Genomic DNA, 9888 nt, shown 5'->3' with positions numbered 1-9888 from the left:
TTTTTGGGTAAAATGGCCAATTAGCTTTTTCCTCACTCATACTAAAAAGTTTATAGTGATTTTTAGTAGTGTTATATATATATATATATATATATAGGTTTTGGACTTTCCCCAAAAGCTAGCTCATGGGGAGACTTTCCCTCACATTTAATAACTGACAATCAGCCCCTAATGTGGGATAACCCAACAATCTTCCCCTCACATATCAAGGTCTCTCTCAGCAAGGCAACCATCGGGGTCTCCCCCGAAACGGCATACGAGGGAGAATGTTGGTGAATCAAGCTCTGATACCAGTGTTAGGTGGTTTAGGGTCTTCTCAATCCCAAAAGCTAACTCATGGGATGAGACTTTCTCTCACACTTAATAATTGACCACCAACTCCTTCCACAACCGATATGGGATAACCCAACAATATATATAAATATATATTAGCCCTTGCTAGTTGCGATCAATGAGATTGAAGGTTATTTTTTATTCGTTTGAAAATATTAAAAGTGAAAGAATTCTAAGAAAGAGAGGATAAGAAAAGGTGAAATATTTTTTCATTTAATTTTTATCATGTGCAAAGAAAGTATCCTCAGTTATGTCGACAAAGATGGGTAAAAAGTGACTCGAAAGAAAGTCAAAAATTAAAATTTTCTTTTTCCACGCATGATAGTTTGTTATCATGTAATGCAAGTTTTGATAATTTCTTTAAAATTAAGAAGATTCTTGAACTTAGTTTAAGAAATTTGTTAGAGGTTCAAGTTACTTTTTTAATAAGTTGACCTATAGTTAGTGCTAAAATTTCAGTAAGTAGATTTTTGAGAGGAGAATGAATATTCGTAAGATTGGCAAGATTAGAAAGTATTTGGGAATTGGCTCCACTAGATTTGAAAATGAGATTTACAATGGAATAATTATTAAAGTGAATGGCAATACAAAAATATAGTAAGAAAAGTGTTGGAAAGTAGATCTACGAGCAACAATTGCATATGAGTAAAATGCACGACCACAATGCAATACCAGATTTACGTGGTTCGGTCCACTGTGACCTACGTCCATGGGAGCACACACAATCCACTATAACCGGAAGAATTACAAGGAGAAGGAGGAGGCTACTGCCCTCAACCTCCACTCTCTCTCTCTCTCTCTCTACAAAGATTCACTTTACCTCACACAACACTCTATTCCTCGCACAACACACCACACAGCACACCGCACACCTCTCTACTGCATCACATATATATATACACACACACAAATGGGAGGGGAAAGTCACAGAAGGTGACTACAATTTCAAACATGGTAGGCAGAGATGGGTAAAGGGCTACTGGTCTTTTCAACAAAATCAACATAAGTCGCTGGGTGGTGCGGCTGCCTAACAAATACGATCCACACCCTAACAAAAAGTTCATATCTCAAGCAATTAGAAATGTTCTCTTAAATATGTTAGTGTTATAGTTTATTCTATAAGCTACTTTAAGATGCCAATTTCAATGTAAAATCAAATGCATACACTATCAACGACTTTTTGTGGAGCAAGAAAAATAGATAGAATGGGCTTGTTTTAGGGATTGGGCGAAAATTTTGTGAACCATCAACTAGAGAATTGGGGATTAGAGAACACCTCCTCATTAATAGAGCTCTTAAAATAAATGTGTAAGTTACTAGTGAAGCTTCATAATTTATGGGTTAGACTTTAGAATATGTAAATAGATTTATTTCACAAAAGCATCTATTTGGAAAGCTAAATAGCATGCAGTTGCATTAATCTTTTGATATCTATGCTTGTTGTTGATAGTCATTTTTTAACGAAACAAACCAAATAAAGACATCAACAACAAAATGGACCGACCTCGTAAGGCTATTGATCTGCCCTCCTCCTTTTCTTTGTGTTGGCATCATCATGTAGGCGGCTAATCGACCCCTTAAGGCGGTCGGCCGACCTACCCAGTTTGAATTTTTTAAAGTTATTTTCGCACAATTGGATAGAGATTTTGGATTAACTACCTATCTTATTGATGTTATATGTCAACCTTCGACAAGGGCAATTAATGGTTAGTGGTTTTTAGTAGTTATTTTCATATTTGAATTTTAAAATTCCAATTCAAAAATATTTTTCCCTCCCTTCCATTGGAGGTCTATAAAAGAACCTCTTATGGGATACTTTTGGGCATGTCCAAGTAAAGGCAAAGTGAGAGTTTCAAGACATATTTATGGATTTTAAAAGGAGATTTCATTTATATGAGAGAAAGTAAAGAAATCACAATCATTTTCTTTTAAAAGAGACTTTGGGGTGTGAATTGAAGTGAGGGGAATCACTTGATCTATCGAGGGTTATTCTTCTAAAAGGTCAGTATCTAATCATTTACTTCATTCATTTCTATTTGCTAGAAGAATGTTTATATTTTCTTAAATGTTATGATTTATAATTCATGATTTCCCTATTTTCCTGAGTCAAAAATGCATGTTAGATGTTGTAAAATATGTTTTTTATCATGGTTGCATTGGAAAAAGCATGCTAAGATGTCAAAATATTGTAACGCCTCAGAAAATTAATATGCATGGAAGTGTAAAAATAAATAAATAATAAATTAATTAAATTAAAATTAAACAATTATTATTATTATTATTATTATTATTATTATTATTATTATTATTATTATTATTATTATTATTATTATTATTATTATTATTATATAAAAGTAGTAACCTGAAGGATCCTTCAGGATTCAATTTGTTTTAAAAGAATGCAGAGACCACCAACCCCCATAATTTCTACTCTCTCTCTCTCTCTCTCTCTCTCTCTCTCTCTCTCTCTCTCTCTCTCTCTCTCTCTCTCTCTCTGTGTACTCTCTGTCTCTCTCCTTCATCACTTCTCTCTGTCTTCTTGATTTTCTCAGCCAAACGTGCGCCGATTGGAGAACGAAAAATACCCTAGGTTCCATTCTCCACCATCGACATTTTAACCGGAGTTGAGCGTCGTAGGTACCACTCCTGGGGTGAGATAATGGGAATAAATTATGTCAAAAATTTTATAATTTAACCAATTAAATTGTAATCTGAGATTGTAGGAATTATATATACGTTTTTCAGAATATTTTGGCATATGGAGATTAGATTTTAATTTATTATATTTATTATGAATTGATTAAATTAGTGTTTGTGAGCCAAGAGATTTTATAATAATTATTAATTTAAAGATTAACCAATTAAATTAAAGAATATAATTATATAGATATTAGGTTGATTTTAATAAGAGTATATGTTGGTTTTAAATTTGAATATATGATTATATTATGAGGTATATGATTTTGTTGAGTGTTATTAAAGTATGATTTTATTATTTAAATGTGTGGCATGAGATTATTTCAAGTTATTATATAAAATTAACCAGTTGTGATATTATTGAGAGTAATGGGAAATATGTTTATGAATATGGTACCATGGTATTGTGAAGTTGCATATCTGGGGCATCTATCTGATGATATCTAGGCAAAGGGGGACGACGATACCTAATGCCTCGATCCTTGGAGTAGGCTGAGGGCTAGCTGAATTAGGGTAGGGGGTAGAAGGCGTTTCAATGTCAATGAGTGCCTGGATATGCACCAAATGTGGTCACCGAAGGATATAATGCTTTACATGTAAACAAGACCCAGGAAATTGAGAAGATAGTTTTAATGGTTTAATATGTAAACATGAACCATAATATAGAAGGTTATTTATATGATACAAGTATTGTATATTATTTATATATGATACACAGAAACTTTTTTAGGCGCAATCATACTTACTACCTTTTTTGACTCAGCTATGGTCGGTCGGCCATATGTTGAATCCAGCCTTCGGGCCACACAACCCATCATGGGAGGAAGCATGTCGTATGAGATTATGATAGCATAACGACGCTAATACAACAGTTCAGGTTGTATCTTTTATGCATATATGGGAAAATTTACTATAAAAGGGCCATATTGAGCCGACAATTTATTATTCAGAATTATATACTTTTAGATATACAATGAAGTACAATTTTAATTGCCATTTCATATACAGTTAAATAATGAAAGTTTTATATTCACAAGAACTCATGCTAGCCACACACTGATATTAATATAATCCGTCTTACTGAGAAGTGTCTCACCCCATTATACAAATTATTTTTCAGGTCTTTCAGGGAACCGTACCTAGCTTACCTTGGGGCTAGGGTTAGACTTTTGGGAGTGGTTATCAGAGCCGGTGAGATACCAGATGTCTTATTTTGTTATTTTGGGACTGTAATATGTAGATAGATAGTGGTGTGCACGTATTTGGGAACATATAGAACTCTAGTAAATAGTTTGGATGTTTTAGAAATATTCCGCTGTATGGTTTAATTTCAGTAAAAGCAGGTGCACCCAGGTTTCCCTGGTTAGGGCGGGTTGCATGTATATATGCTACAGTTGGTATCAGAGAGAGATATATGTATTTTACTAGCACTTTGGACCCACGTGGAGGGTCAGCGCGCAAGTTGTATCAGAGACTAGGTTGTTAGGTCTCGCAAAGTAGGTTAGATGATTTTACCAAAGTATAGGTTCAAGAAGGATGAATATAGGAACGGGTAGAATAGGAATTTCAAGTTTTTCTTTGTAAGCCTGGAGACAGATATTCCTTGATGAACTTCTGTGTTTTTCTGGATTAGTCGAGGGGATTAGAAAACCACGACAATCCATTGACAATTTTGTTTCCGAGCGGAAGGGCAAGAACTTGAAAATTAAAATGGAAATATGAAATTGATAGAGTATGTCATGAAGATTTATGCCAGTATTTGGAATATATTTAAAGTAAGCATTTGAGTGTTATGATTGCACCAGACATGGTAGGACATTAGGATTCTAAATTCATTTTGGTTATGCCTACTGGATGGATCATAGGGATAGCAACACTGTCGCTAGAGGTAGTAGCAGTGAGGGAGCTGCCTATAAGGGTGGTAGCGATACTACAGTGGCACTTCGAGACTTCGCCTAGCAGTTGATGGTCAAGGTTACGCGGAGTTCTCGGGAGCTGGATTGTCCCACTGCTGACTGAGAGATTCTATTGAGAAGTTCACTCGCCTAAAGTCTCCTACCTTCACGAGAAGTACCAACCTGATTATTGCAGGAAATTGGATTTGAGAAATCGAGAAGATCTTGGTCGTACTGTGATGTACCGACAAGCTGAAGGTGTTATATGTTACGTTTAAACTGGCTGGAGATACCGAGAGATGGTGGGAAGCAGTAAAGTTGTTGGAGGAGCAGAGACTGGTACCGATGGCGATGACGTGGAGCCGCTTCAGAGAGGTCTTCTTTGATCGGTATTTTCCAGCCTTTGTTAGGAAAGCAAAGGCAGAGGAGTTCCTAAACCTTACTTAGGGATAGCTAATTGTTCAGAAGTATGTCACCCGATTTGTGGAGCTATCACGCTTTGCTCCTTACATGGTATCAAACGAGTTTGCAAAGGCTTGGAAGTTTGATAGGGGTTTGAAGTAGGAGATTAAGAAGCAGGTGGTTGTATTACAGATACAAAAATTTGCTACACTGGTAGATAAAGTCATTGTGGCAGAGGCAAGCCTACAAGGGGGATGTAGAGGTCAGAACCCGAAGAAGAGGCCGATGCCTTCTAGTTCTCACACGGGTGCCAAACAAGGCCCTTGGAGGAGGTACGATAATAGTAGAGGCCAACGACAGGATATGAGTGTTAGGGCATTTTAGGGTACCTCATTAGACCATGTTTGCCCTACATGTGGAAAAAGACATTCGGGAGAGTGCGGGGCAGAATCAAGTGGTTTCTTTCGATGCGGTAGGCTTGGACATTTGGCGCATGATTGCTGCGCAACATGAAAAAATGCACCTCCCCAGCAGCCATATCAGGGAGGTACCCAGGCACCACGTAGAAACTATCTATGCGGTACGACCCAGGCGCGGGTGTATTCCTTAACTCCTAGCAACGTTGAGATCGCCGGTGAAGTGGTGATAGGTACAATTTCCATTTTGTCAAATAAAGTCATTGTATTGTTTGAGTCAGGTGCAACGTGTTCTTTTATTTCTCGAGGTTTCATTAAATTATGCATGGTAGAAACACAACCTTTAAATGTTGAGTTAGAGGTGGTCACACCGACAGGATCAGTGGTAGTGTGTAGTAAAGTGATCCAAGACTGCCTAGTAGAAATTTAGGGGAGAATGATACCTACTAACTTGATTATATTTGATATGCATGGTTTTTATATTACTTTGGGGATGGATTGGTTAGCAACCAGCTATGCGAGTATAGACTACCACAAAAAGGAAGTGGTGTTCTGACCTCCTGAGGAGCCGGAGTTTATATTTGTTGGGTCATGTGTGCGTTTTGCACCATGGATCCTTTTAGCTATGCAGACAAGGATGTTACTCCTAGAGGAATGCCAGGGGTATTTAGCATTCATAAAAGAGGCACCGAGGGAGGAACGTAAACTGGAGGATATTTCCGTGGTAAGAGAATTCTCAAATGTTTTCCCAGAGGACTTACTAGGATTACCTCCTAATCGCGAGGTGAAATTTGTCATTGAGTTGCTTCCAAGGATAACATCTATTTCTAAGGCTCCAGCAGAACTAAAAGAGTTAGAGGAGCAGCTGCAAGAACTTCTTAACAAGGGGTTTATCAGGCCGAGCGTATCACCCTAGGGAGTGCCAGTGTTGTTTGTAAAGAAAAAGGATGCGTCAATGAGGATGTGCATCGACTACAGAGAGATTAATAAAGTGACAGTAAAGAATAAGTACATGTTACCCTGAACTGACGATCTGTTTGACCAGTTATAGGGCATATTGGTCTTCTCCAAGATCAATCTGCGATCCGCGTATCATCAGTTGAGGATTAAATCAGATGATGTACCAAAGACGGCTTTCTATACTAGGTATGGCCACTACAAATTTCTAGTTATGCCGTTCAAATTGACCAATGCTTCTGTGGCATTCATGGACCTAATGAATAGGGTGTTCCATGAGTATTTAGATCAGTTCGTGGTTGTGTTCGATGATATCTTGGTTTATTCGAGGAGTTCTGAAGAGCATGCAATTCGTTTAAGGTTAGTACTCCAAGTACTTAGAGAAAAGAAGTTCTTTGCAAAGTTCAAGAAATGCGAATTCTAGTTAGAGCAAGTGGCATTTTTGGGACATGTAGTGTCCAGAGAAGGTGTTTCATGGACCCGAGCAAGATAGAAGTGGTAGTTGATTGGGGGGGACCGAAGAACACGCATGAGATTAGAAATTTCTTGGGTTTGGCAGGATATTACCATCGATTCGTAGCGCGTTTTTCTAGACTATCAGGTCCCCTAACACAACTCACGAGGAAGAATGTGAAATTCGAGTGGAATGATAAGTGCGAGTAGAGTTTTTAAGAACTGAAGCAGCATCTAGTTACTGCCCTAGTATTGACCATTCCATTAGGAGAGGGTGGATTTGTGACCTACAGTGATGCATCTGAGAAGGGACTCGAGTGTGTTTTAATGCAGCAAGGAAAGGTTATCGCGCATGCTTCTCGTCAACTCAAAAAGTACGAGAAGAATTATCCGACACATGACATGGAACTGGCAGCAATAGTCTATGCATTGAAAATCTAGAGGCACTACCTGTACGGTGAAATGTGTGAGATTTTTACTAACCACAAGAATCTTAAGTACTTTTTCATTCAGAAGGAGTTAAACATGAAGCAGCTTAGATAGTTGGAGTCAATAAAGGACTACTACTATACCATTAGTTACCACCCAGGAAAAGCTAATGTGATAGTTGATGCCTTAAGTCAGAATTCAGTGCCTGTGTCAGTTTTAGCAGTTAAAGCTCAGCATCGGATCAGAATAGACCTGGAAAGGTTGGGTGTGGAATTAGTAGAAGAAAATCACCAGGCATTCATTGCTAGCCTGGTAGTGCAACTGACCTTATAGGAAAGGATCAAAACAGCTCATTTGAAAGATGCAGATCTGGCAGAGATTGTGAGTGGAGTACAGGATGGGTTGAATGAATATTTCAACATCTTAGATGACGGGATGTTAAGATTCCACACCAGGATATGTGTATCGAATGATGCTGAGATTAAATGAACCATCTTGGAAGAGGCACATCGCTCTCTATATACAGTACATCTAGGGAGCACAAAGATGTACAGAGATTTGCGAGAACCTTTCTGGTGGTTTAACATGAAAAGAGAGATCGCTCATTTTTTTGGGCAGTGCTTGACATGTCAACAAGTGAAGGCCGAGCACTAGAGGCCAGCAGAACCGTTACAACCACTTCTCATTCCTAAGCAGAAGTGGAAGTACATTTCCATGGATTTTGTCACGGGATTGCTATCGGCACTTTAGGGATAGAATGCTATCTGGTAGTTGTTGATAGACTGATGAAGACTGCTTATTTCATTTCGGTTAAAGTCAGTTATTCTATGAGTGGGCTAGGCTAGGAGAGCTTTATGTGAAGGAGATAGTCAGACTGCACGGGATGCCTATGTCCATCATTTCAGATAGGGACATGTTGGCCTAATAAGGCTTACAATTCTTATTTTGATGACAACAAATCAATGATGTGTTTAATATGGTTCAAGTGAAACTTTTTCAGGAGAAAGACAAAGCTTCAAACAAAGCTTAAAGGAAGAGACAAAGCTCAAAAGCATAAGGAAGCCTATGGATTACAAAGAGATCTTGAAGAGCATGAGAATTAACGATATACTAGTGAAAGCTCAAAGAAAAGATTGAAAGCACAAAGATGATGGAAGAACAAGATTGAAGAACAAAGGATCATTTTTTTTAGATGTTCTAAATGTAAGTACTTCAAGTTAATTTCAGATATAAATTGGTTTGAAGCTCTTAGAAATTCAAAAATATATTTTTATATATACTCTAAAGAATATTTTTATAAATCAATGAAAAGAAAGGGTTTTTGAAAAAGAAAATATTTTGAAATAATGAAGGGTCAGACAATTGCCACATTAAGTAAGAGGTTTTTCAAGAAGTCAGTAGCAAGACAGGTGACTGCCTAAACCTATTAGGCTCTTGCGTGAACATGACAGGTGACTGCCTTGGTTCTAGCAGGTGACTGCCAGTATTCTGTGTTAAGAGTTTGTTCTATGACAAGCGATTGCCAAGTCATGGCAAGTGACTGCCACTTGAACGTTGGCTTAAAAACTCTTAACGGGAAAATTTTTAAACAAGGTTTTTTAACATAATTATTTTAAAATACTTGGAAACTATTTTAAGGAAACTTTAGGGGTAAGGAATTGCTTCTAAACATCTATAAATAGCCCCAATCTTCAAAGGTTTGAGACACCAAGCAATCTTCAAGCATTCAAAGTTCTCAAACTCTCTTGTGTTCAAACTACTGATTTGCTACTAATTTATACATCAAAGCAAAGCTTTCAAAGTCAGAATCTTTCATCTTTTGAAAGTTATTTGGTGATTCATACTAAGTATTGAGCTTCAAATTCTTTTATATTTGAATTACTTTGAAGTATTATTGTACTGATTGTTGTACTAACCTACTCTGCTGTGAGAGTATTTTCTTGTACACAAAATTTCTTTATCTTGATTTTTATCCATAGACGATTCAGGGCTGTAGAATTATTTGACCAAACAACGGAATATTGTTTGGAGAGGCAGGCTTTAGCCTAACAGAAGGAGTGTTTTGTAATCGGTATTGTTCCACCCCGTCAACAAAACTAAACTAGTGAATCCTTTGGTGGTTTGCCAAAGGCGAGCACGTAGGTTGGGTATAAGCCGAACCTCGTAAAATCTTGTGTGTGTGTGTGTGTGTGTCTCTCTCTCTCTCTCTTCCTTACTCTTTATTTTTTTTTAGCAAAGACTTATAATCTGCGTGTATGCTTTTAATTGATTAATTCTGAGTGTTTAGTTGTTAAATAGACCGGAGG

This window comes from Malania oleifera, chromosome 8, assembly GCF_029873635.1.
Source record: "Malania oleifera isolate guangnan ecotype guangnan chromosome 8, ASM2987363v1, whole genome shotgun sequence".
Taxonomy (NCBI): domain Eukaryota; kingdom Viridiplantae; phylum Streptophyta; class Magnoliopsida; order Santalales; family Ximeniaceae; genus Malania; species Malania oleifera.
This window is presented reverse-complemented; position numbering follows the sequence as displayed.